The sequence below is a fragment of the Danio rerio genome, chromosome 7, assembly GCF_052040795.2.
Source record: "Danio rerio strain M-AB ecotype USA chromosome 7, GRCz13ab, whole genome shotgun sequence".
In the NCBI taxonomy this organism is placed as follows: domain Eukaryota; kingdom Metazoa; phylum Chordata; class Actinopteri; order Cypriniformes; family Danionidae; genus Danio; species Danio rerio.
The window spans coordinates 29,886,240-29,911,343 of NC_141027.1; the positions used below are offsets into that span (position 1 = coordinate 29,886,240).

The 25,104-nt window shown below is 35.2% G+C and overlaps 1 protein-coding gene across 13 annotated transcripts in view; it reads left to right on the plus strand.

Annotated features, from left to right (window-relative positions):
• The first annotated feature begins 66 nt into the window (after positions 1-66).
• Positions 67-25,104, plus strand: part of tln2a (talin 2a) — an 81,051-nt gene continuing 56,013 nt past the window's right edge. For 2 of the 13 annotated variants that reach the window (XM_087259475.1, XM_087259481.1), the window contains exons 1-3: positions 91-282; positions 387-458; positions 17,891-17,938. The gene's annotated coding sequence lies outside the window, so the exon portion shown is untranslated. Of the gene's footprint in view, positions 459-17,890; positions 17,939-25,104 lie in introns of all 13 variants that reach the window. The other 11 variants (XM_087259474.1, XM_087259480.1, XM_087259472.1 and 8 more) reach the window with 6 other exon arrangements.

A 25,104-nucleotide genomic window follows, 5' to 3' on the forward strand; every position in this document is an offset into this window, starting at 1 on the left:
TTTCCTCTAGTCCCGCCTTTAGCACTCGGCAGCTCTCGGCAAACTCCGTAAACCGAGAAGGGATTTACTCCAAAGAGGCAGGACGAGACCGTAGTTTACTCTGCATCGAGCGGCTGCGAGGTTGCAATGAAACTGCGGTAAACAAACTCACCGGTAAGACCCAGTGTGCTCAGATTTCAGTGTTCTGGAGCAGTGCTCAGAAATATCCGCGGTGCAGCGTGGTTCTGTATGAATACGGCGAGAGCGAGCTCACATGCAGTGTTGAATGAACGGGATTTAGAGGTGCGTGGAAATAAGCGCTGTGTATGTGTGTGTGTGTGTGCTGCTGGACAGAGACGTGCATTGAGTCCTTATCTCATCTGACATGAATACACACGCTTCACCAGTTGCTGATGAGGAGAATTAATTCACGCGCACAGTAATCGATGGGGACATTGTGTGTATCTGCATTGTAATCGGTAAGTTTAATCACTTAAACGTCTGTCTGTATAACGCAGAACGTGATTGATGGCTGAAATTTGCATCAAGGCAAATAAATGCTCGCGCTTGGTGGTTTGTGATCGCCTTTTACGAGGCAGTCTGAACGAATATAAATATATAATAGAAAAAAAAATATATATGTATATATTTAAAGATTTCAAGTTTGATAAGATATGCATGCATAGTCATAACTTTTTTTAGGTTTGCATATGGAAATATTCAGCTACAGCTAAAATGTGTTTGCTGAAACTTTTTGGTTAATTTTAACAGTAAAATATTGGTCGCTTTAAATGTTCAGCTTGATTTGCATGTCCTTAAAGAGGAAAAGTGAACTTGTTTAGAACAATTTCTTTACATTGTGTTTTGATCCCAGCAATAAGTATGTCAGAGGACTGAATCCTAATTAAATGCATTAGTTCTTTCTCAATCCGGATCACTAACTTCTGGCAGATGTAAACACCGCTTCAAGCCTTTGAAACACTCTTGTATGTAGACAAATGCAGTGGGCTTTTGTGATGCTCCAGACACATGCAGCCCATGCTGACGCCACACCCCTCTGTGTCATCGTTTAAACAGCCCTCTCAGTCGTCTGCTGATTTATACTTGTGGATTCTCCATTGTTCTTTAGAGAAGTATTGTTTAGCTCTCATTACACTACTCATAATTAACCCTCCTTTTGATTTAGTTCGCTGTTATGGATCAAATTGCAGTTTAGCAAACACAGGCTTGTGTTTATTGATTTCGCAAACAAAAACGAGTAATTAGAGATCACTCCAGTTTGATTAAACAACTGGGTATTTTCTCTAGCAAACGCCACATTCAGTGCTGTTGATGTATTTCGTAATACCATGTAGTGATTATAGTTTATTTTGACAGGCATGTTTGATATTTGTATGTTTTATGCTGTAAATTACGTTGTGTATTACCATTTAAAGATGTTTACCTTTCCAGTTTAGCTGTTCAAATTAGACTTGATGTTTATTGGCAGGTTCCTATAATGCCATTATTTCACAGTGTTATGACATTGTGGTACTTTTATGCCTGATTATATTTTTTTGATTGTGTTTTTTATTGTTCTGAATCTGTTTCCATTCATTTTAATGACGATTAGTGCTATCATGAGACAAATGCCTTTTATTATTATCATCTTTTACTATTGTAAATAATTAGTACAGTTCTTTGTGCCTTGCTTTTTTGCACTGACATTCTAGCTTCCTATTATTTGTTAAGTATTTTTTTCAATTGCAAGACTTTTGTTAATCACAATAGACAAATATTAATCATGATTAATCACATCCAAAATAAATTTTTGTTTTAACATAATATATGTGTGTGTATATATTTATTATGTAAGCCTATATGTGATGCACACCTATACATAGAAACAAAACTATACATACATTTTTGTTACATATATATTTAAATTTCTTCAAAATTATGTGCATATAAATGTGCATATGCATGTGCATATGCATGTGTTGGGTGTTGATTTTGCATGGACGAAGAGGACGCATTCCCACCAAGATCCACCGACTACTGAAACGCCCTAAAAACACACATGAACATTGTGATTGGCTGAGCCTTCCCCTGCTGTCATGACAGGCTATAGCTGCATTCAGATGTAACAGTGCCAAAACTGCACAGAGGAATTATCTCGTGCATGATTAAAATGTGTGAGGTGGGTGATATGCAAGTGAGGATAATGGTAACGTTAATGCTAATGTTTTTTTTCCCCCTTTGTTACACAATCTAACATATGCAGGCTGATATAATGACTGATATAGTGAGGTGGTTGATAGGTCCCCACCAATGTCAAGAGCAAACATACGTCCTTGGCATGTGTGTATTTGTGGATACATAATAAATATACACTGTACACACACACACACGTTATGTTAAAACCTATTTTTATATGCATACGTTTGGGTGAAAGAAGGGGTTTTCAAGCATTAACGTTATTATTCTGGAGCAAAAATAAAACCTATTTTTTTGTGATTTTACAAAAAACACCTGCTAAAATTGGATTCATTATAGTTTATATACAAAGAGAAAAAACTTGTTAGAAATCATTTGGTGACATTTTTTATACACAATTTTACTAATTTGTCGGCAAAACATTTAATTAATTTAAAATACAATACAATTTTGTGTATTGTCACTTTTATTATGTTATATGTTTTAGTAATTGCTTTACTTTTGCCTAAATGTATTTTGTTATCTGTTACACAGATTGACAATGAAACATCAAAATACACATTTCATTTACATTAAGCACACTCTTTTCACATTTTTTGGGTTTCTCAGTAACAGAAGGTGTCATAGCTTAACGCAAACTTAAAGTACAATGAATGGGAAAGCAGAACAAATATTTTTTTTACAACCCTATTTGCTGAAATAATAAAATAAAAACTCCATGATGGTGTTATCAAGACTTTCAGAAACAACATCAAAACATCAAATTTACTCTCAGCCCCATAGACGCTGCATTAGAAACGCCTCACATAAGCGGTAATTCGTTTTTTGTAATTTGATATTATTTATGCATAAGTAAATATATATAAATGTTCATAAGATTAAAAAAAAAATCTAAATACATAAAATTTTCAAAGATTTTACATTGTGATGATCGTTAAATGCATCATAACAATATTGTGAAAAAGGTGCATATGCTTTTGCAATAAATATATTGAAGCACTTTTGAAAGCTCAATTTGACACAAACACCAAAATGTCGCATCACATTTTTTGTCCCTTTTGAATACATGAACAGGACTCATAGAGCACATTCCTAACCACTTTTATGAGTCAATGTAACTCCTCATCCACTCTCTCATTCTAAGAGCATGTAATCTCTTTATGAGATGCAGGGCTTTCCGTTTTATTAAAGTTTTAATTCCTTATGACTGCACAATACCCCTACTTCGCTTTTAAAGTCTTAAGTTAGTCTTGCAGTATTCACAGTCTGATGTGGAGATGGACAAGTCTGCTTACTGTGTCTATAGTGATGGATTGCTGATGCTGATGAATCCAGTAGCTTAGCAAAAGGCATCAAGTAGAGTACTGTCCGCTGTCCTCTTGATAAACTACAGCCACTTTTTATCACAGCTGTCACTTTTCTTGGTAGTGAGCCCATGGGTCATGCCTTACTGTCCTGGATCCTGTTATTCAGCATGAGTGGACACTGTGTATATGAACCAGCTCATTGACTTGCTGTTAATAACTCCTCTCTTCCCTTCAAAAATGTGCCATATATTCCCTGTTAAATACCATTTACTTGCAAGGTCAGACACGGGCAAGAGTAAATGCTAGTTTTCGCTTGACCATGTTGAACGTGAATGTAAACAGTAAAGGGTTTGTCAGTGGCATGAATAAGCTGTTTTTAACTGTGAGGGTTTTTATACTAGAATCTTAAACAGGATTTTTTGATTTGTTCCTTTTTCCGGCTAACGATGAATGTTCATAACAATAAAGTGTCATAAAGTCATTTTTATTTATTTTACCTGGCACTTGTAGTTGATGTCACTTTGTTTAAAATATAAACAAATAGCCTAAACGCTGTCCAAAAACTGTAGCTTTTAGTTAAAAACTGAGCTGTTAAAAATTTTATAATGGAGCTTTATTTTTTTCTATTTGGTTATCGATGAATGGACCTAAAAATAAAATGTCTAAAAAGTCGTTTTTGTTTATTTTGCCTGGCACTTAGGGTTCAGATAAGCCTGCTGCTTTTATGAACAATATTGCCTGAGAAATGAGGTCTGACTGCCAGCTGAACTATTCATTATATTGTTGACCAAGCTATATGTCAGCCAGCAAAGCTTATGAATGTTTGCTTTCATTTTAGAAAAAAAGTTTCTTTCATGGCTAATGTAGGCATTATTGTCATCACTCTTCTTCCAGTGATGTATTTATTTCATAATTATTTTTGTTAGTATTATTACTTAATTGCTTGTTCTCTGTTAGAATATATTTAAAAATGTAATGTATTTCTGTACATATTTTGCTTCGTTACATTGTAAAACAAGCTGGGTTCCACACAATTCCTTCATGTTGTGCCAATTCAAACCAATTAAGTTAACTTAATTGTGTTTAAAAATGTAAGTGCATTGAACAAAATAATTATGTTGTCCCAAAAACATCTCAAGAATTGTTTTTTCAACTCATTTTAACCCTTTCACTGGTGTGATAAAATAATTATTATATAAATATCACACACACAATGACTATAGTATTTTAAATGTGTAACACCTAGATTTTTTTGTTTTAGCTGTTATATACTATAATTTGTTTAGTACAGCATATTATTTGCAGTAAATAACTGAACTTTTATGCCTCGTATGTTTTATTGAAAGTTTTATTGATCACTAAAATATGATTGAATTGGACTTAAATTGCTTCGATTTAAAAATAAAAATTATTAAAAAAATAGCTTAGATGTAGCTACTTTTGCCATGTAGCTTTTAGCTTAGCTTGCTACATTTCACAGGGGGGTAGTGTTTAGTGTAGTTAAGCTACATTTTAAGTAGAGTAGCTAATAGCTTAACTCACTATACGCACTAACTCACTTAACGCACATTTTTCAAGTAGCTTGGCCAACACTGTTGTTTCCCTTTATGTACTACGGAAGAAATTTATAAATAAACATGACGAAAATCCAGCAGCTCTGATCTCTCCTATGGTTGTTGCTAGAAGGGATACAGCTGCGATCTGAAGTTAATGAGAAATATTTCTATTATTTATTAAAATTAAACATTAATTGTATTTTATTAGCATTTACCCCTACCCCTGCCTCAACCCTAAACCCAACCAACTTTCATGGTAATGTTGAAAAAATTATTTGTTGTACAGTTGAAGATATTCACATCAATATCAAATAACATTATATGAGGGTTAGGTTTAGAGTTGAGATAGGGGTAAACGCTAATAAAGAACAATTAATGCGTAATTTACTGAATAATAGAAATACTTCTTGTTCAAATCGCAGCTATCTATCCCTTCTAGCTACAATACCTGTTTTTGTACCCATGAAAATGAAATTTTCCAAATTTTACCCCAAAACCCATTGTCATATAAACAAAAACACCTCAAAATATTGTCAACTTTTAGTCTTTCAGTTTTCTTTTTTTTTTTGCCAGTGTTGCTATTTTCAGTAATATAATGGTCATACAAGTTTCAAACATCATGATAATGAGTAAATCATGAACTGTTTCTTGAACACTTCATATTCAATATTCACAGAAAGTTTTGGTGTCAGTATGACTGCAAGTCGTCGTCAAATGCAGCAGTTATAATTAGCAGGGTCGTCGTTGGGTATGCGGGTGTCACATCCTTTAACTCCAGTGAGTTCTGATCCCGACTGCCAATAGCAACTGATTAAACACTACACCTCCACATGCTACAGCTACACCATCATCATTCTCTTGTTCTCAACTCTGCTATTTTGTTTTCACACTTGCTCCAGTGCTTTCTTCTTGAGAAAATGCCTAGTTGTTATTTTATTTCGTTGGTACCTCACAAAGCATTGTTTTCTGTAATATGTTGATCTGTTTTATGTGTTGAAAATAAAACAATTAAGTTGTCCCACCAAAAAAACCTTAAGAATAGTTTCAACTCATTTAAATAGTAGTATAAACAAGCAGCAAAAGTATTTTTTTGAGTGTAGATAAAATTTGTGTCTAATGATTACATTATTATTATTATTATTATTTGGTATAGCTTACATATAATACAAAATTGATGTTTGCATGGAACTTTTTGGCACATCATCAATGAACACATTAAACTGGTTTTGGGTTTATTGGTCAATTTCGCTCTTGTTTCTTGTCTTATTTTTTCTTGTATATTTTTATGTGATATTTATTTTTAATTCTTGGCTTTTTTTTTATTTGTAACAAGCATTTTATGCATGTTTTATTCAGTAGAGATCAATTTATATGATGGAAATTGAAAATAAAGACTTTCAGTGCTACAAAAGATTTCTATTCCAAAATAAAATTGGGGTAAAGTTGGTGTTATATTCACACATTCAGATTTTTTAATATAATTTCAGAAAGTTATTTGTTGCAAATTCTTAATAGTGAAATCGTATTGTCAGCCAGTGGCTATCAAAGTACAACATTGTTAAATAGTCAATTATATAGTGCTAATGTTGTTTTGAAGTCAAACTTGCATACAATTTCAGACTAAATATTCAAAGTTGTGTGGTAAACCATGTAGGTATATATAATATACAAGTTGTCACTAAACAAACATGCAAATGTAAAACTAACTTTACCTCAATCAAAATAAATGCTGTTTAAACTCAAAGAATCCTGAAAACTAGCTTTGAACATTAATCATAAAACAAATATCCCGGACGAGCCCCCACTCCGACCCTTTAGAACATTTAGAACAAACCTGTTCATTATACAAGGGAAGTTTAAAAAAATATATATGGCATGAAGCCATACATGTCCCTTTTTGTTGTTGAAACGTAACACATTTACAATATTTCACATAATTGGTAGCAGTGTTGGGAAGCAGTGTGTTGGCAGGCAGACACAGGACACCTATTAAAGTACTGGAGTTTGAGTTTGACTCTGGAGGCCTGAGGCTCTTTCTACCCCCACATTCTCTGTGCTGAAAAAGGATCCAGGTCAGTCTGTTATAACAGCAGCTTCTGCTATTGCTGCCTCCCCTTCGGCTGAATGGCTAACTGGCTTGTCATGGTCTTTTGTGCTCGCTGTACGTATGTTGCCAAAAAGGCCAGGTTGGATTCCCTTCAGAACCACTACGGGAGTTCAAGAGATCCGCTCTCAGGTGAACACATTCCTTCCGAGCATAGATGAGTGATCAAAGTAAAGTGTTGAAAGATAAATACAGTGCTCTGATGGAGTGTAGGACAGTGTATTTGGTAAAGGCCATGACTCAGGTGCTCAGTTGAGTGTGTAGTTTTGAAGGTAACGCACGGTATGTGTCCTGAATGGAGGGCTTTCTCTGTCAGGGTATTTTTGGGAATACGACGTATTTTTTGACCTCTGACACAAGGCTCAAAATGGTTACATGAAATCAGAGAGTGAAGAGGGGCTTTTCTGGGCCTGTCTACAGCTGGCTGGGTGGCGTTGGCTGCAGAGATCTGACGCTTCCAGATTCCTTGTTTAGAGCTCAATAGCTAGGTTTCAGAAGTATAAACCTTTTTTTTATGCGACCTTTAAAGGCAAAACTGCAGTACTTCAGTAATTTTATTTGGTAATTTGCTTGCCAATTAACTTAAATATAGCCAAAATGAGAATCTTTGTGAAGTTAAAGTAAGGTTTTGGCCAAATGAAAAAAAAAGATGATGTCAAGTGGGCATGGGCAGGTTTAGGATTCTGACTATATGATAACTTTGGATAAAAATTTCACTGTTTCACCATTTCGTGGTGTTGTGATAACTGCTCTAAAAAATGTTCTTTTTAAATGTCTGGATAAAAAAATAAAAACTTTCCCTTTAAACACAATCTATTTCATTTTTAGAAGCATTTAAAGTATTTTGGAGCAGTAAACATGTCAGGCTAAACAATTCAAAATAATAGTTGACTTCTGCTGTCTTCATTATTTTAAAAACACAGATTTCTTTACAAATTAAAGCATCTTGGATATCTTTTCTGCTGGAGATACTGTTGTCCTAAAAAAAAAAAAAAAAACTTAAATAAAAAAACGTAGAAATAGCAGAAAATTTTGACGGTTTTAAAACCTTGATTTTTCTAAACCATGGTATACCTTGAAAACGGTTACCGTCCCATACCTAATGTCAAGTAATATTTTGAAAAGAGAAACTGAGTGAACATCAAAAAGATCTGAATAACTAGTATTTTAAAATTTTACATTTTAATCAATAATAATCATGTATTAGAAATGCTGTTCTTTTCACTATTTTTAGACCATTTATATCTGTAATCGTTTTCTCTGTAAAACAGGTAAAAATATAGATCTCAAAACAGTTTTGATAATTTTTGGGGAAAATGGCATATCATATTGGATAGATTTTAAAATCAGCTTATCTCTTGAAGATGTAAAATAGTTTTCTGGTTTCAAATGATGTGAATTCAGTGAACTAACAACAAGTAGATGAAAACACTAAAGATGTAAGATGTAGATACTCCTGTGATACAACTCGGTAACTGAAAATCTGGGTTATTTTGGTACACCATCAGCTCATCTCAAGCATTATAAACATGCAAGTTAAGTTACATTTATATAAGTATATATATATAGCTTGGCAACACAGTTCTTTAAATGGAACCTTCTGGTGCTAACTGACAGATGTATCTATAGAGTGAACCTTAAATGGATTCATCTCAAGATTCATTAACTTTGCGCTGTTTGATCAAAATGAACTGCTTAACTAAGTGTAATTAACTAAGTGTTTCTTCCAAAGTGTCTTTAAGAAACATTGTCTGTTTTTTTTTACCATAAAATGTACCATAAACGCAAAATTAAGTCTTGCTGGATTGTCTTGTCTAAAAATTTCAGAAATAACTTTAATTCACTCATAATGAATATGAGTAGTGTTTTGCTCATTGAAGGTGAGTAGGGTTGTGTTTTAGTCTGTGTCCAATTTTATCTGTCTCTCTCTGTCTATCGCTCTCAATCTCAGCTTACTACCTTCTTGGCCCCTCTCTGTCCTTCTAAAGTTGGAATCTGCCTTGACATAGAGATGCTAATATTTGTCGACCATCCGTTTAACCTTCAGGCCTTAGTGTTGACAGAGCATCTATCTTGAGCTATGAAGCTTGTATTTGAAACTTCATCAAAGGTAAGAGATCGATAAATCACAAAAGAGCTGTTGTAAATTTGTAGAAACAATTGTTTTAGGGATATCAGCGGCTGTTACGTCAACTGCAACCAACTACTTCAGATTGTTCATACTCATGCACACATATGTACAATATAAGCATTTGTATCATGTGTCATTGAGAGGTTCTTGGCAGCGTGCATAAACACCACATCCTTTTGATTTTCCTGGCAAATATGTCTCAAGGTTTTCCACACAACAATCAGTCTCCAGGCGTTATAGACAACTAGCAACCTGTTGCACAAAGCTGGTTTGGGTTTTTACTCTAGTAAGTTTGCATTTAGTTTGGGCAAACCCTGAATTTTAGTGCTCAAGAATATGAGTTGGTTTTGATTTGGTTCTGTCACTGTGGCAACTTGCACTACACTGCTAACCTGCTACCTGCTCTAGAATTCAGAGTTTTATTTTTTGAGTTAGAGATCGCAAACCCAATCTTGACCAATCAGCTAAAAGTAAAATTATATAGGGCTGGTCGGTAAAATCAGTATCCTATTTATTGACCGAACACCATTGTCAATAACAATAAAAAAGTTTGGTGCTATGAAGTTTTAGTATGAAGGGTAAAGTTTTGCTAAAATGTAGCTACTAAGCGTGCGCCTTGGAAGGAATGCCAATAAGTTTAGGGTGTAAGTTTGTAATTTCCAATAGAAGCAGGTGACTTGCGCACATGGAAACGATGCACACACGTGATGGGTGCAAATTTTTCTGGTACACCTAGTTGAAAAACTACATCAGAACTTTTCCGAATGACGTGAGCGCACAGCAATTCATTTAAGTAGAACTAACCAATCTGCTTCACACTTTTTATGGAATATACACATTTCAGTATAACTGTAGACTAATTACCTGAGACAAACACTGCGCACCCAATCACTGGAGTGCTTTTTACTTTTCTCCAAAAACTTGTAATATAGTCATTCAATTTCACAATTTGTAACGTTGCAATATGTATTTGAATAATGATGTTTAGTTCTTTTACTTGAAAGCTCAGATTTGATCATCATTTCACACCTTACAGATGTTGATCTACCTTTACCATTGCACACACTTTGTAATATTTCATTCATCACATTTAAGAATCTCTTTAACACTTATGTTTATTTTATTATAATGAGATGAGAAATCTAGTTGAAATATTCTAGATTTTGACTGTTAGACTGTTATTTTGACTGTTTGACTGTTATTTGCCTTAATAATGTTGGTCAATTAAAATAAATAATAAACAAATAATTAAATAATAAAATAATAAACAAAAAAATAGTAATATTCCTAAATGTATTGGTAAAAGATATTCAACAATTATTTATACCGAATGATATTAAACATGATATCGTGATAACATGATATCGCTCAGCCCTGTGCCTTTTAAATTTGGTTAACCAATTATACTTCTGATAACAATACCTCCTAATCTTTACAGAGAAGTGAATTCTACTGACTCTCTCATGAGAAATGAATCAAATGGACTCTCTTGTGTGTCGTGTGGTTGGCTGTATGTATCAAACTTTCAGCTGTATTTGTGGTCCAGAGTTAATAACAAATTTTTACTTAAACCCCAAGCCAACTGAGTTTATATCAAGCTTTCTGGAACCACTTAACTTGATCTTAAGCAGTGAGGATTTGTTTGCTTTTGTCAACCTGAAACTTACATTGCAACCTTGAGTTTGTTTAACTCCTCTTTGTGTGACGGGTCTCATTTTATTTCTCTGTTGTATTAAGCTGCTCATACATCTGTGATTTAAAAAAAAAAAGTGATTAATGCATGGAAATTCTCTCATGCATGCAACCCCTTGAAATAAGTTGAAAGTTATTCTTAGTTTTGTGCAAATGGTAAATTGATAAACTGTTTGAGTCATTTTAAGGGCAAATGGAAAATCACAAGGAAAAAAAAAGTAGAAGATGTGACATTTTTGCTGTTCTGCTCAAACACAGGATCCTACAAATACACTTTGTTTACATAAATCCTCACTTCCCATTAGAACAAGATCATGTTGAAGACTACAAGGGCTTCAGAGCCAGATGTTACCTTCTACACGCTCTGTATAAGGTTATTTATTTTGTGTTGATGAGTGAAAACAACACCAGTGGGATTTCATCCAAGATCCAGTGTAGTCACTCACTTAAACAGGAAAAGCCAAGCCTGGGTGTCCTACTCAATGACGTTTACCTTCCCGCTTCTCAACAAGCTTTTTTTTGTTTGTTTTGTTCTTTTTCTCAAGGAACCATCATGAGATCTCCAGCTGGATTGGATTACATGTGGACAGTGCTGCGTTAATCAAATACTTGAAAATAGGCTTTTAATTGTGTGGCATGTTCTTGGAGTTCCCTAATGCTGAGCTAAATAGATCCAGCAGACTAGGACAGATTATCTGTGCCCGTAACTCCTGACTGGCGTGTTTACTGGATGGCTATGTGTAATCTTTTGAGGTGCATTTCGTAGCACAGGACGTAACGTCCATAACCAGATCTGTGTGATCTGTTACAGCTGTGCACTCTGAGGTCATATTTTGGTTCAGAAAATCATGTGATCCTTACCTTAGATGTGGGCATCGTTATGACTGCAGTTCTTACTGGCAGTGCTTAAGTATGCATGCAGATGATGTTCTAGTGGCTGTACTCATACCCTATTTTAGAATGGAGCAGTGGTGGGTCTACTGTTTTTTTTTTTTTTTTTTTTTTTTGGGTACATGCATCATAAGTAATAGCCTCATTAGCTGGCAGTGGTTTTAGTTGCTAATCCCCAGAATCTCAGTGACAGTTCAGATTAGGCCATCGAGCACAGTAGCGCTGCTCGTTTTTCACAGGAAAGGCGGATTTATGAAAGTGTACATCGTGTAAAGTGTTGCCCCAGTCTTGTTAAACGAGCTGGATTGTCAGTGAAAATACAGTCATTAAACGAGCTAATGACTAGCAGGAAGCTGCTGATTGGTTGCTTGTGATGCTTTCGGGGTTGACTGAAGTCAATTTTCTTTCCTTATTACTGTTTACAAGATGTATTGAGGCATTTTTGCACCATTTCTGGAGTAATCAGGCTTTCTTTGAAGCTCTGAAAAAGTAATGTATAAGGTTGCATAGATTTTAAAAGGATGTATAAATTTTTATTACTTAAAGAATCCTAAAAATACATTCATGGATAAATGTTTTAACAGTAATTAAAATAAGTTATAGTGCACCGAATAAAGTGATGTCCAATAAAAGTCAGTTTGGGTTTCCAAAAGATCATTTGACTGCACAGTCCTTAAAACAATAACTTGTATTACTTTGAGTGAAACGTATTTTAATAATCTACTAAAATAACCTTTTGTGGAATTTATGGTGTTAAAGATTGTCTATAGAATCATCAATTGTTGTAAAAACATTTGTATTTCAGGCCATTGTAGTACACCCTACTTATGTTGATCTCTTCAAACTCTATAAACTCTGATTTTCTAGCTAATAATTAACATACCTTGATGCTGTCCAATCTTTGCATCACCATGTCAGTCTTGTCAATCACAACTGTTCACTGGAATTTTTCCAGTTTGGTAAAGATAATTATTTCAGAATTATGAGTTCAGATACCCTCCTACTTTTAAAACCATTCTCAGACCCCTGTGACCAGACTAGACTGCATTTCTGCTGTGAGTTAAGCCAGCCTGGAAGCTTATGGAGTTCTGCTGATCCAGCAAAAACGTTGCTTGTCTTTCAAGAGCCAGACTGGCTAACCGCTAACATCCAACCGATCTGTGATGACATAGATTTGACATTTTCTGTCTGAAATCCACGGTTTCAGAATGAGCTGATTTTGCAGCTCACTTTTATTAAAAGTCATTTTAAACTTAGTTCACCCAAATAAAATTCTGTCATGTTGTTTTTAAACCCATAAGACTTTCATTGTTCATTGAAACCTCGATACTTTTAATAAAACCATGGAGATTTCTTTTACCTTTAGTTAAGTCCATTATGCCAAAACTTTGACTCTTTAAAAGTTCATAAATACATCGTAAACACAACTCATGTGTATATAGCTGTTAAATCCATGTTTCATTAGAGGAACAATGTCTTCATCTGATGCAGATATTTGTATATTTATATAAATATATACTTTTTTTACTGGCAGATTGATCCTAAATTTGTTACGATCACAAAGAGATTGCCTCTGGCATCGTTCAAATCACATGTATGAATGCATTAGGCTTTCCTCTAAAATATAATGATGATGGAAGAAGTTATGGTTGGTTATTTGGGATGTGGAGGGTTTCTTGGGTTATTAAAGGTGTTTTCTGTCACTACTTGTTTAGCCTGCATTAATGCATTCAGTGTAAGCAGCATGATTAATGAATAAAAGTTTGGGATCCCAACGCTCACAAAACTTAAATTATAAATGATGGTGATTTGCATATGTCTATTAATCCTTCGAATCGCTGCATTCACATCTGAACGCAAAAATCAACGAGATGGAGTCTATCTTTTGAGTTAGTTATGAAGTTATAAATAGTCAAATAACACAGTAGTACTGGGATAACAGTTTATAGTTTAGATAAAACCACTAATGTTTATGGTAAAAATTAAAATCAGCGTCATATGCATTTAACAGTGCTCAAAAATGAAAGTTGTAGGCAGCAATTGCATTGTTTAACCAATAGGTGGCCATCAAAAATATGCCATTGAATAGGATATATGCCGACCTAATGTTTTTCCCATACTGATAAACCTCCGGTGACCTGTTACTGTGAACTTTCTTCCATTTTATACGATTCATTTTACAGCATCGATGTTGTAATGTCATTAAAATACATTCAATTAAATAAACTTTGCCATTTATTTAGTTATTATACCCCATTATTTATTATTATACTGAATTATTTAGTATACCCCATAATTCTTCAAAAATGATACATCTAGCAAAAAAACATGAAGCTTTATGAGTGAATAACTGAATCATTTATTACAAATGAGACTAAATAAATGAAAATAAATATTGTTTATCAAATTATAATGTTAAATTTCTACATTTAGCGTTTTTAGCAATAGTAGTAGTAACAGTGAATTTTTCACATTACTGAATATTTTACTATGTTTATTCAGCTGATTATTACTTAATTTTTAAAAAATAAAGTTACATCTAAGTTCGGTATGTTTAAATCAAAAGTATATCACAGTATTGTTTCTGTAATAAATGGAAAGCAAATTACATTTGTTTTCTCCCCTTTTAGGCTAATCCAAAAAATGGCTCGATCCGTAAATAAAAAAAACCATAACATGATCCGAACCGTGAGATTGGTGATCCGTTACACCACTAGTCAGTATATTAAGCTTGTTCAGAAGCACTGTGCACTGATGGGTTTACAACCCCGGATGCTTCTTCCTCAAAGCACAGACATATCTGAGGTAACGTCAGTGGGTCAGAATTGACACATCAACGTGCACCCTATACTGACACTGAAGGGAAGAAACCTTCTGAAAAAAGTAATTATTTTTGTTTTGTGTGCACACAAAAGTATTCCTATAGCTTATCAAAGCATTTGATCAAATCTCTAATCTCTATTTACTTTATTGTGATTGTTGCTCTCTATGGAGATGAGAAAGCTCTTAGATTTGATTAATTCATTAATAGTTCATTCATAGTTCATTTTTAGGTGAACAAACACTTAACCATCTGATGTGCTTCTTTAGTGACAAATGTCTGTATCGTCTAGTCCATAATGTGTAAATAGTCTCTGCTTTCATGTGGTCTGAACTGAATGTTGAGTTAATGCGTTGTCCTGTATGGACATGTGCAGGAGGTTGTTCATTCTGTCTTTCAGTAATGGTGAGTCATTGGCAAGGCGTCTGATGTATTGCCAGCATTGGTCATGTGAACTTCACCGCCTACACATTCAAGTCATGCCAGTGACGGCCATGTCTAATGTTCATCACTCCGGCCTTACCAGCATCCCTCACTCATATTAATTTTATCCATGTCTCCTCCAGCCTCTGTTCATTGTTTGAATATTTGTAATTATGATTTAATCAAAATGAGTTTCATGCTTAGAAATATGTGTTATTGTTCTGTGGTGATTTATGATCAATATTTTGTGGTTTAAAAATTTAATTTGGAAGCTTTTAAATTTCCATCTAGGCATAAACAACGAAGAGCTTATTGTCTTCAGAGATTTAAAGGAACAATTCACCCATAAAAATGAAATTGAATTATGTCACTCGTGTTTGTTGCTTAAAACCCTCTCTGTTTTTAAGAAATATTCACAATAATTTAGTTAGCATATTGCATTAGCATCTGAAACCACCTACTTCAGCATACGTCTGCTTTTTAAGAAAAACTAGCTTCAAACGTATGAAAATTAAGCATTGTTTTACCACTGATAAAAACAAAGGTCATGGTAATTGTAGTTAAACCTTGAAAACTACAAAAAAAATTTGCTACACTAGCATAATTTAATCATGATATTTGTTGTAAAAATGGTATTATTCTGCATTTGGTTTAAAATAAATTTCATGGTGGAAGACTCATTTTTTAAATGTTAATCTAAAGCTGTTTTAATGTAAATATACAGTTGAAACAGTCAGTAATATGTTTATTATTAATATTATTATTATTTACAAAAAATAGAATAAATAGTATACATTAGAAAAATCTGCAAATAATTCAGCAAACAGTTTAGCCTTATAAACTTGTTAATAGCTGTTATAAAGAAATCTAATCAAGATATAAAATGTCATTTAACCTTTTCCTCACTGTATAATTTAAAGTCTGATTACAGAGCAGCGAATGAAGATTTTTGAAGATTTTTCTCTTTTATATTTTTCATTTGATTACACTAAATAACAGAGGTTTCTCTTAAAAATGCAAAGATCTATAATGAAACATTCGATTGCTTTCCTTTTTATGCTCATTTAAGAAAAAAATTGTTGTTTAGAAGAAAACCCACAAATATTGACATGTTTAGATATTATTTTTATTATTATTATTATTATGTGTACATGTCTGTTTAAGCACGCACCCAAAACCCAGCGTGTCCACTTTCGCTTCTAATCTAAATAAACACCAACCACCTGATTTCAGTGGCTATTTAATCATGAAGGCTCATTATGTATTTGTAGCCAACTTAGTCGTTTTTATAGTAGGCTAATATAGCTACTATAGATACATACAGCATGTGTTTGGCTTATATAAGGCATTTTTTGCGGCTCAAGACATATTTGTTTTTTGTTTTTTTTTTGGTCCAATATGGCTCTTTCAACATTTTGGGTTGCCGACCCCTGCACTAAGCTATCGTGGTCATATTTTGTAATTCAGCATTTTGTTCGCATCCCATTTGTTTACATGAGGGCATGGCTTATCACTTCATACCGCACTGCATTCACCCAACATGACATGATCTAAATTTTTAGCTCCAGTTTTTCAGTAAAAGTGAAGCACATTTGGCGGTATTTTAAGTTATTGTACACATGTGAATGAATTCAGTTTCTTTTCTGCTTTTCATAAAACCACTCCTCAGATGCACACTTCTGAACATGGTGGAAGTAGAAGCTCATTAAGTTTCATTTTGCCTACTATTTGTTTTATAGTACCCTTTTTGTCTACTATTTAGTAATGAAGTAGACATCATTTGATTGAAGTAATCTGACATTGAGTAAACATGACGTTTATGAGTGTGAAGTTGGCGTGAGTCAATGGTCTGTACTGGACTCTTGTTGACCCCTGTAGAGGTTGAATGGCAGCAGCTGTTGAGCAGATGTTCCTACCACTCAGTGAGGTCACTTACAACACACACACACACACACACACACACACAATGCAACTCAATACAGCAGCAGCTCTGTGATCTGTTTCTGCTCTCTGGGCACCAGTGTCATGGTGAAGTGTGTGTATATGGTTGTTGATGACTAATATTCTGGGGCGAAAACAGTCATGCAGTAGTATTCCTATAGTATTCAAATTTAATTGAGTAGTGGTTGTTGCTTTATGATTTTTCTTCTTTTTTTTTCATCTACAACTATTTTTTTTATGGACGCTGACTTTTTATGTTAAAACTCTGATGTAAGCCTCAACTTGGTTTGCTTTAATTTCACCTTTTATTTAATAAGCTCGTTAGGTAATTTAGGATTTCAGTGTGAGCTCTTGACTTTTAAGAGTGTTTAGAGGCCTCTGGCTTTGATTCAGCTCTGCAATCATGAGGTCATTAGTAGATAGACCTGGGTTAATTACTGCGGCTTTAATTCATTTCTCATGAGGCTATGATACACACACACAACAGACACACACTCATAGACACCGTGACTGGTAGGATTTCCATCTTAAATTAACTGCCTTTTTCTTTTTAAACTTGCCCATCTGTTACATCTTTAACCTAACATGGCTAATGGGAAAAACATTTGGGCTTAATTGCTTAATTCTTAATTGGGCTCAATTTAATTGTTTGACTTTCAATTTACTTATAAAAAAATAATAAAATAAGTAAACCTAATGGATTTGCTATAAAAGAATTGTGTGGAACATAGCATTATTTACAGTGTTGGTTTACTTTTATTAAACTAATATTTTTGATTAGCATTAATTAACTGTTATATATTTTTTATTTGCTTGTCTGTTTATGAGTCTTTCTTTCTGTCTCTATAGCTGTAAAGAACTGCAGTGCTTCAGAGTTGCATACACCTCAAATTTACGGTAAGACCACCACTCTACATCATTTTTAGAGGTTTAGAATCATGATAATAAAAATTGTGTCTGTCATTTGCTGTAAAATGTTTACCAGCTTATTTTGTTGTGTATCCAAAACTGTCCCATCAGTAGCCGATCCTTCATCACCACCAAACCCAAAGTGTTATTCTTTTATAGGACATCATTTTGCATTAGTCTTATTAAAGGGACTGTTATTAAAGAGCCCCTGTTTTGCATTATAAAATGTCATATTTTGGTGTGGGGGGTCTCCAACAACAGGCTGATGTGTATTCAAGGTCAAAAAACACTTTCTTATAATTTCTTATGTCTTAATATGCATTTTTTTTATACCTAATAATCTCAACGACTCCCATATGATTTGTTCAGCGATTCATTTGTTCTCAAACCCCTCCTTTGTGTGAGGCTAACCTGCGCTGATTGGTCCGATGACCCAGTCTGTTGTGATTGGTCGACTGAGTTCAGAGCGAGATAGAATCTCCCTACAATAGTACAGAGGATATGTGTGAGCCTAATGCAGGAATGCAGTAAAGCAATGCACCAGCATATTACTTTACTCTTAACCCTAACCCCAAGTAATAACAACAACACGCATTCAGTATTAATCCACACTGGCAAAAATTGAACTATTTTGAAAATTGACTGCCCTGCGCTTGTGTAGGAACTGCTGATGTTGGCCTTAGCAAAGGCAAACAGCAGAGGATCGCAAGTTCAGAAACACATTTAAATTGCTAAAGGAAGAGGCACACATCATGTTTTCAACGTGGTTTTAGACACAATATGTGCATGGCCCATACAGATTTAACCTAAGAGAAGCAGTACAAGCACTAATCTACTCTATAATAGATGAATGATTACAAGCCGCGTGAAGCGATTATAAGTTACAACAGAAAATTAAATACATATTTTGTAAACTACACAAAATATGCAACAATTTTGATTACGCTTACAAGTAGAGGTATGAACCTACAGTGGTCTCACGGTTCAGTGACTATTATCATGCCATCAATTTGGTTCAATTCGATATCATGGTAAGTAAACAAATATAAATATCCCCCTAGCTTTCTGAGTCCTGTCTAGGGAGTTCATTCTTACACCCCTATGATTGGTCATGCGCTCAACAGAAAGGGCAATGATTGGCTCTAACGCTCTGGCGCTGTTCACCGATGATAAACACTGATAAACGGCAGCGGCGATTACAGCTGATCGATAATAGATGAGGTGGAGAAAAATCTGCAGACCCACGCTTGTGTCTGTATCCAGAAGTATCGCTGTAACAGCAGAGAGGAGAAGAAAAGTCATGCCAGCAGGTCAAATGTGCCACTGTGAGAGAGAGAAAGAGAGAGAGAAAGTGAAAAGGAGTACTCTCAATCGCAGTGAAATAGGGGCTTCTGCTGTAAGTGTCAGTGAAAGACTGTCCAACACAAACGCAGTGAAATTGTGCACAGCTTTTGCAATTTAAGTAGTTTGAGCGTTGTAAATTCTTGCGCTCTCCTACCTTGCCCTAGTAAGCCAGGGAGACGTAGTGCAAATGAGATGAATGACGTCAGTAAATAATAAATGGTTATGATTATTACTGAACCAATACTGAATTGTCCGCGTCTGCATTGCGGTGCACTGAAAAAACAATTAATTTTGACACCCCCACTTGCATGTTATGATCCGGAGAAAGAAACTGGTCCATATGAACTGTAACAGTAACTGATAAAGTCCATGTCAAAGTCTGACATTCTCAAACTTAGTCTCTGCTGCACCTTCCTCTAATAGTAAACGGCTGCTTTGCAGCGTAGGTTATTGTATCAATCATCAGAAAAATGTCAGCAATAAGCACCGCAGATGGTTGGCTATACTCTGGTATTGTTGTGAAAATTAACTTTAGCCGTTTATTCCCCACAGCCAAATCTCCACCTGTCAGTGATCATCATCTTCGTGTCATAATCAGTCTCGTGATTCTCTGCTAGTGTCTGAAGGGAAAGGCACGTTCATGTCTTACCTGATCTGGCACTTCTTATTTGGTGATGTACCGTATCGACATCAACCTTTTCAGAAAAAAGATCCGAACCCTACACAATTAATTTATCTGACTCTGAGTCAACTATTTTGCCAAAGAATCAATAGTTTTAAACACTGTACACTTTCAGATTAAAACCTCAGCTGGATGTTTCATTCACTTAGCGCTGTTACACACTGCATGGAAGCTCATTTTCAAAAACCCATAATATGGGGCTCTTTAATGTCAACATCAATGATTAACGTAAACTAAAAAACTGTAAACGCAGTACATTTTGAAGCAAAATGTTCTGTCAGTCTAAAACATTTGAAAGCTTAAAATTAAAAGCTTGCATTATTGTGTAGCAGTGTTATTGCTAAAAAAATGTGAAACTGTATGGCCTTTGGTGATTCAAATTAAGACAAGATGAATTATTTCAAATATTAGATTCAAAAATTTTGTCTTAAAAACCGAGACTCAAAGTTGAATTTCTAAAACAGGGCTCGAAATTGCGATCGTGTTGGTCGTATATGACCCCCAAATTTTATCTATGCGACCTCAAAATATATTTGGAAGCATTTGTGCTATTGCATAAAATTGGTGCCGTGCGACCGGTTTTCACTGCAAAATGTTCACCGCACACGCAGATTTATGAGACATTCACGCAGACTGCATCTTAGCACCTGAGATGCTAAATGCAGCGGGCATGAATAGTTTAAAACAGTTGTCATGTCAACTTGCTGCAGTAAACAAAGCGGGCAATGCTTGCTCCGCCTTCAAGCTCTTTTGATTGGTCCACTGCTTTAGCACTGAATGCAAACGGATTGGTTAATATCAGCTGTTAATCACTCAGTCCATGCCTTTCTTTAGATGACAGGGAGAGCTACAACCGCGAACATGTAAAGCACTGAAGATGAGAGAATGAAAACAACACTGACAGATTATGTTTTAGAAATCATATAAGTTTCAAATAATGGTACATCTGATCAGTGATTATGTGCTGAATGTCAATACAGCATTTACACTTTTCGAAGAGTGGATAAAAGACTTCCGGTGTTTAAAGTTTGCTATGAAAATGACTAAAGCATTCATTGTAAAGTCGGTGTGACGGAGTTTGCAGGTAACAGCGTTCGCCAAATCTACACCTTTTAAGTGCGAGAGGTTCTGTTTAATCCTTCATTTAATCATCAGGATGCTGTCAGCAGTGCAGGTGGCAGCTAAATGTAAAACGTAACACCACGTACACCATCACAATAGGACTTGCATTCATTAAGATAAAACTAATATTGCAGCTCATGAAAAAAAACGGTATTGCTATTAAGATGACGTATGCAAATAATAAGGAATTATGTCAATATTATCTCTGCAATATTACACAGCACCAGTGGGAACAGCAAAGTAATTATTGTTAACAAAGTTTATTCTGTCAAGCAGTGTGCGCAGGGCCGGTGGGCGCATGCAGATGTCGTTTTGTTTGATTGTTTAGTGTTGATTTCAAATACAGTAAATTGGTTAATATAACATTAAAACTTTTAGTAACAGTGCTTATAATTGGTGGGTGTGACAAAATTTTGGCTGGTGCTCCTAACTTTTTAAAGTTGGGAGCACCAATGCTACAAAGCAAAAAGGTTAATTTCCAGCCCTGTAAAATCATTCATTATTAAAATTGACAATTTTAAAATAAAATAAATAACCTAAGTCAAACAAAGTGACTAAAAACTAAACCAAAATCTAAAAAAATAAAAGCTAATTCAAAATATGAATGAAATTATTATTGTATAAAAAAGCAGAAGCTAATTAAAATCGAAATAAACTGATTTTGCGATGTGTCAAGAATCTTTAACTATCTTGGCCTCTTTTAGGAGTTTTTAAGTGAACTTGAAACTTTGTGGAGTGCTGGGTTTAGCAGCGTAATCATATTTCAGTCTCCCGCAGTTGCAGTAGTAACACTGGTGACAGACAAGCATGAGTCACGTCTGGAACTGAGTCTACATGACTTTTCTGACTCTGTGGGCGAATCTAGCTGCTACAGTCTCTCTGATATGTGGCAGTGAAAATAAAAGGTTGTGTTAATTGACTGGCTGCATGTGTGCGTTTCATTACCGCAGGAACCTGCGTTAGTTGTCAGCCATTAGCTTGGTCTGCTATAACCTGAATGCAGCATGTGATCCTGTTGAAGGTCTATAAATGGAAGATTCTCTGGAGAGTTTTGATTTCGAGGGCTCTCTAGAGCCACCGGTGGGCTGCTACAGACACTGCTTGTGGTTCTGTGTGCTTCGGAAACATTGAATGCAGATGTCTGTGTGGGAACATGCAAAGAAAGTGGTTGTGATAGTATATTCATGATCAAACTGTGTTGTTTTGCACTTAGCAACGGGCTGAATTTCCACTCAGGTCTCCAGTCTGAAATTGAGGTTGTTTTTTTTGTTTTTGTTGTAATGTGTGTTACTTCTGAAACACTATAGCAAAAGCAAGATTGCATGTTATGCACATCCAAGCTCATGGCACTGGTTGAGGCCAGTGCTTACAGGGTTTCCGTGAGTTCTTGCATAAAAAAGGTCATAAATGCACTGAAATATTATCTTGTAGGTTATAAACCGGTTCTAATTTTCCTATGTCCATGTAAAGCTACCCAAACGGGCCAACGCCCACCAATTACAGATAATCTATCTCAATAAATCTTTTTAACAAAACTCTATTTATAACCAATATTTTAATAGCTCATTTAATAACTTTTATTGGATTAATTTTGAAGCTATTTTGAAAAGTGTATACAAATAGTGTTTGCTAGTTGTGGAGCATTTTTTATTTATTTTTTTGGCAAAAAACGCCAGCAAATAAAGAAACAATCTTCATCAATTTGACAGCACACCTCTTGCAAATTCTCACAACACAAACAACTGAAGAAACGCGCAGCAATTGGTCACAACACCAACAACTAAAGAAACATGCAGCAATTAGTCACGACACTTAAAAATATCCACGTAACACAACGGAAATGTTTCATGGAGACCTAAAACCATGACAGACCCTGCTGAGATATGGATGTGTTATGCCGTGACTGTTGCTCAGTGAAGTGATTGGTAATCTTTGAAAGGTGAGTTGTTTTGATTTATTTTAATATCCTGATAACACGACATACTAACATCCATATCTCAGCAGGGTCCGTCATGGTGTTTCGTCCCCTTGAAACGTTTTCATTGTGTTGCGTGGATATTCCCAAGTGTCGTGAGTAATTGCTGTTTAAGTTGCTTAAGTTGTTTGTATTTTGACCAATTGCTGCGTGTCTCTTAAGATGTTTGTGATTTGACCAGAGCTTAATATGTGCCGGAACACACCGGATCCGGCACCTCTGAAATCTGATCCAGCACCTGATTTTACCAATCCCCCTCTTCAACCACCTTTCTCCCCAATCCACTGTCCACTTTCACTTTCTTCCCCGACTCTCCAACCCTCTTCACTTTTGTCCACGACAACCTTCCGTTCTTCACTTTTTTGTTTTTTGTAATTGCTTGTGCTTTCTTAAATTGCAGTGCGTTAAGCTCTCTCGGCCACAATAGAATACCACTGTTTTTGATTGTAAATTTGTATTTGTCATTACTTTTTGTATTAAATGTGCTTTGGTCATTTGTTTATTGTAAGTGTCTATACCTCTATATAAATGTCTATTCATGAGTTTTTTTGGTCACACCGCTAACACCAAGTTGAATCAGATATTGTGTTATGATTATTGCGTAACCAACAATGCATTTCCCCATCTATATTTATCAGTCTCAAAGCTCTACAGCTTGTCCCTGACATACTTGGTCCAATCACACTGTTAAATGCCAGTGTTCAGTGTGCCAACTGTGTACAAGGGCATCCTCCATCCCCACAGAGACTCTTGCAGAATAAAGATTCACTGAATGCTGTCAAATACACGGTCTTTAAGCAATCATTCTGCTTCTGTGTCTTGCTTGTGAGTTCCATGCTGATTGTGAAGTAGTGGAGAGACTTTCTTATTTTATTTCAGCAAAGCAGCTTGGACCTTTTGATTGAAACGCTATCCTCTGTTTCTCTCTCTCTCTCTAGCTCTCTCTCTCTCTAGCTCTCTCTCTCTTTCTCTGTTTGTGTGTGTGTGTGTGTGTGTGTGTGTGTGTGTGTGTGTGTGTGTGTGTGTGTGTGTGTGTGCGTGTGTGTGTGTGCGTGCGTGTGTTTGTGTGTGTGTATTTGTGTGTGTGTGTGTGTGTGTGTGTGTGTGTTTAAACTTAACAAAAGACACAATGTAATAGTCAGTGTTTCATTAATTTGCAGTTTGTATAGTGCTGAAGAGTAAAGACAGCTGACGGAGAGTTCAGGTGTTAACAGTGTGTGCGTGTGCGTGTGCGCGTGTGTGTGAAAGAAAGAGAGGCCGGGGGACAGAATCCAGATACCTTTTTAATAACAGAAATTCAAACAGGAAAACGAGCTGTACAGATAGATTACATGTGTATTAGATTACCAAAACTATTCAGTTGAATTTGTATCATTATTGTCACACATCAGAGTTTGTAATGGGGCAAAATAACATTCTTTTTCAGAGTTGGAGAGTTTTGTGTATTGAGTGCGGTATACAGTAGGTCATGTTGAAGATTTGTACTCTCTTTATTTGCAGCACCCTTTTCGGGAAGGTGTTTCTTTTATGAATAAAGATGTCAATTGTAATTTTGTTTATTGTTCTGTCAACTATTAAATTCATACAACTATTAAATTCAATTAAATACTTTATTTATAATGAGTAAATTCAAAAGTTAGAGCCAATATATGCATTGGATGCTAAATGTATGTTAAATAAATGCTGTACTTTTGTTACATTGTTATCAGCAAATTACCATACTTTTTATTTACCATACTTTTTATTCAACAAATGTACATTAATCAAAAGTGACTTTGGAATATGTCGACTTTTATAAAGTTACAAAAACATAAAATTTGATATCTTATAAATATTATTATTTTAAATGAAATCTATGCCACAGCCATATCACCCTGCAGCCCAAGAGCGGTTACTCACTGAAGCTAAGCAGGCCTGAGCCTGGTTAGTCCCTGGATGGTAGACCACATGGGAAAACCAGGTTGCTGTTGGAAGTGGTGTTAGCAAGGCTAGAGGGGGGTGCTCATTTTGGGGCCTGTGTGAGTCCTGATG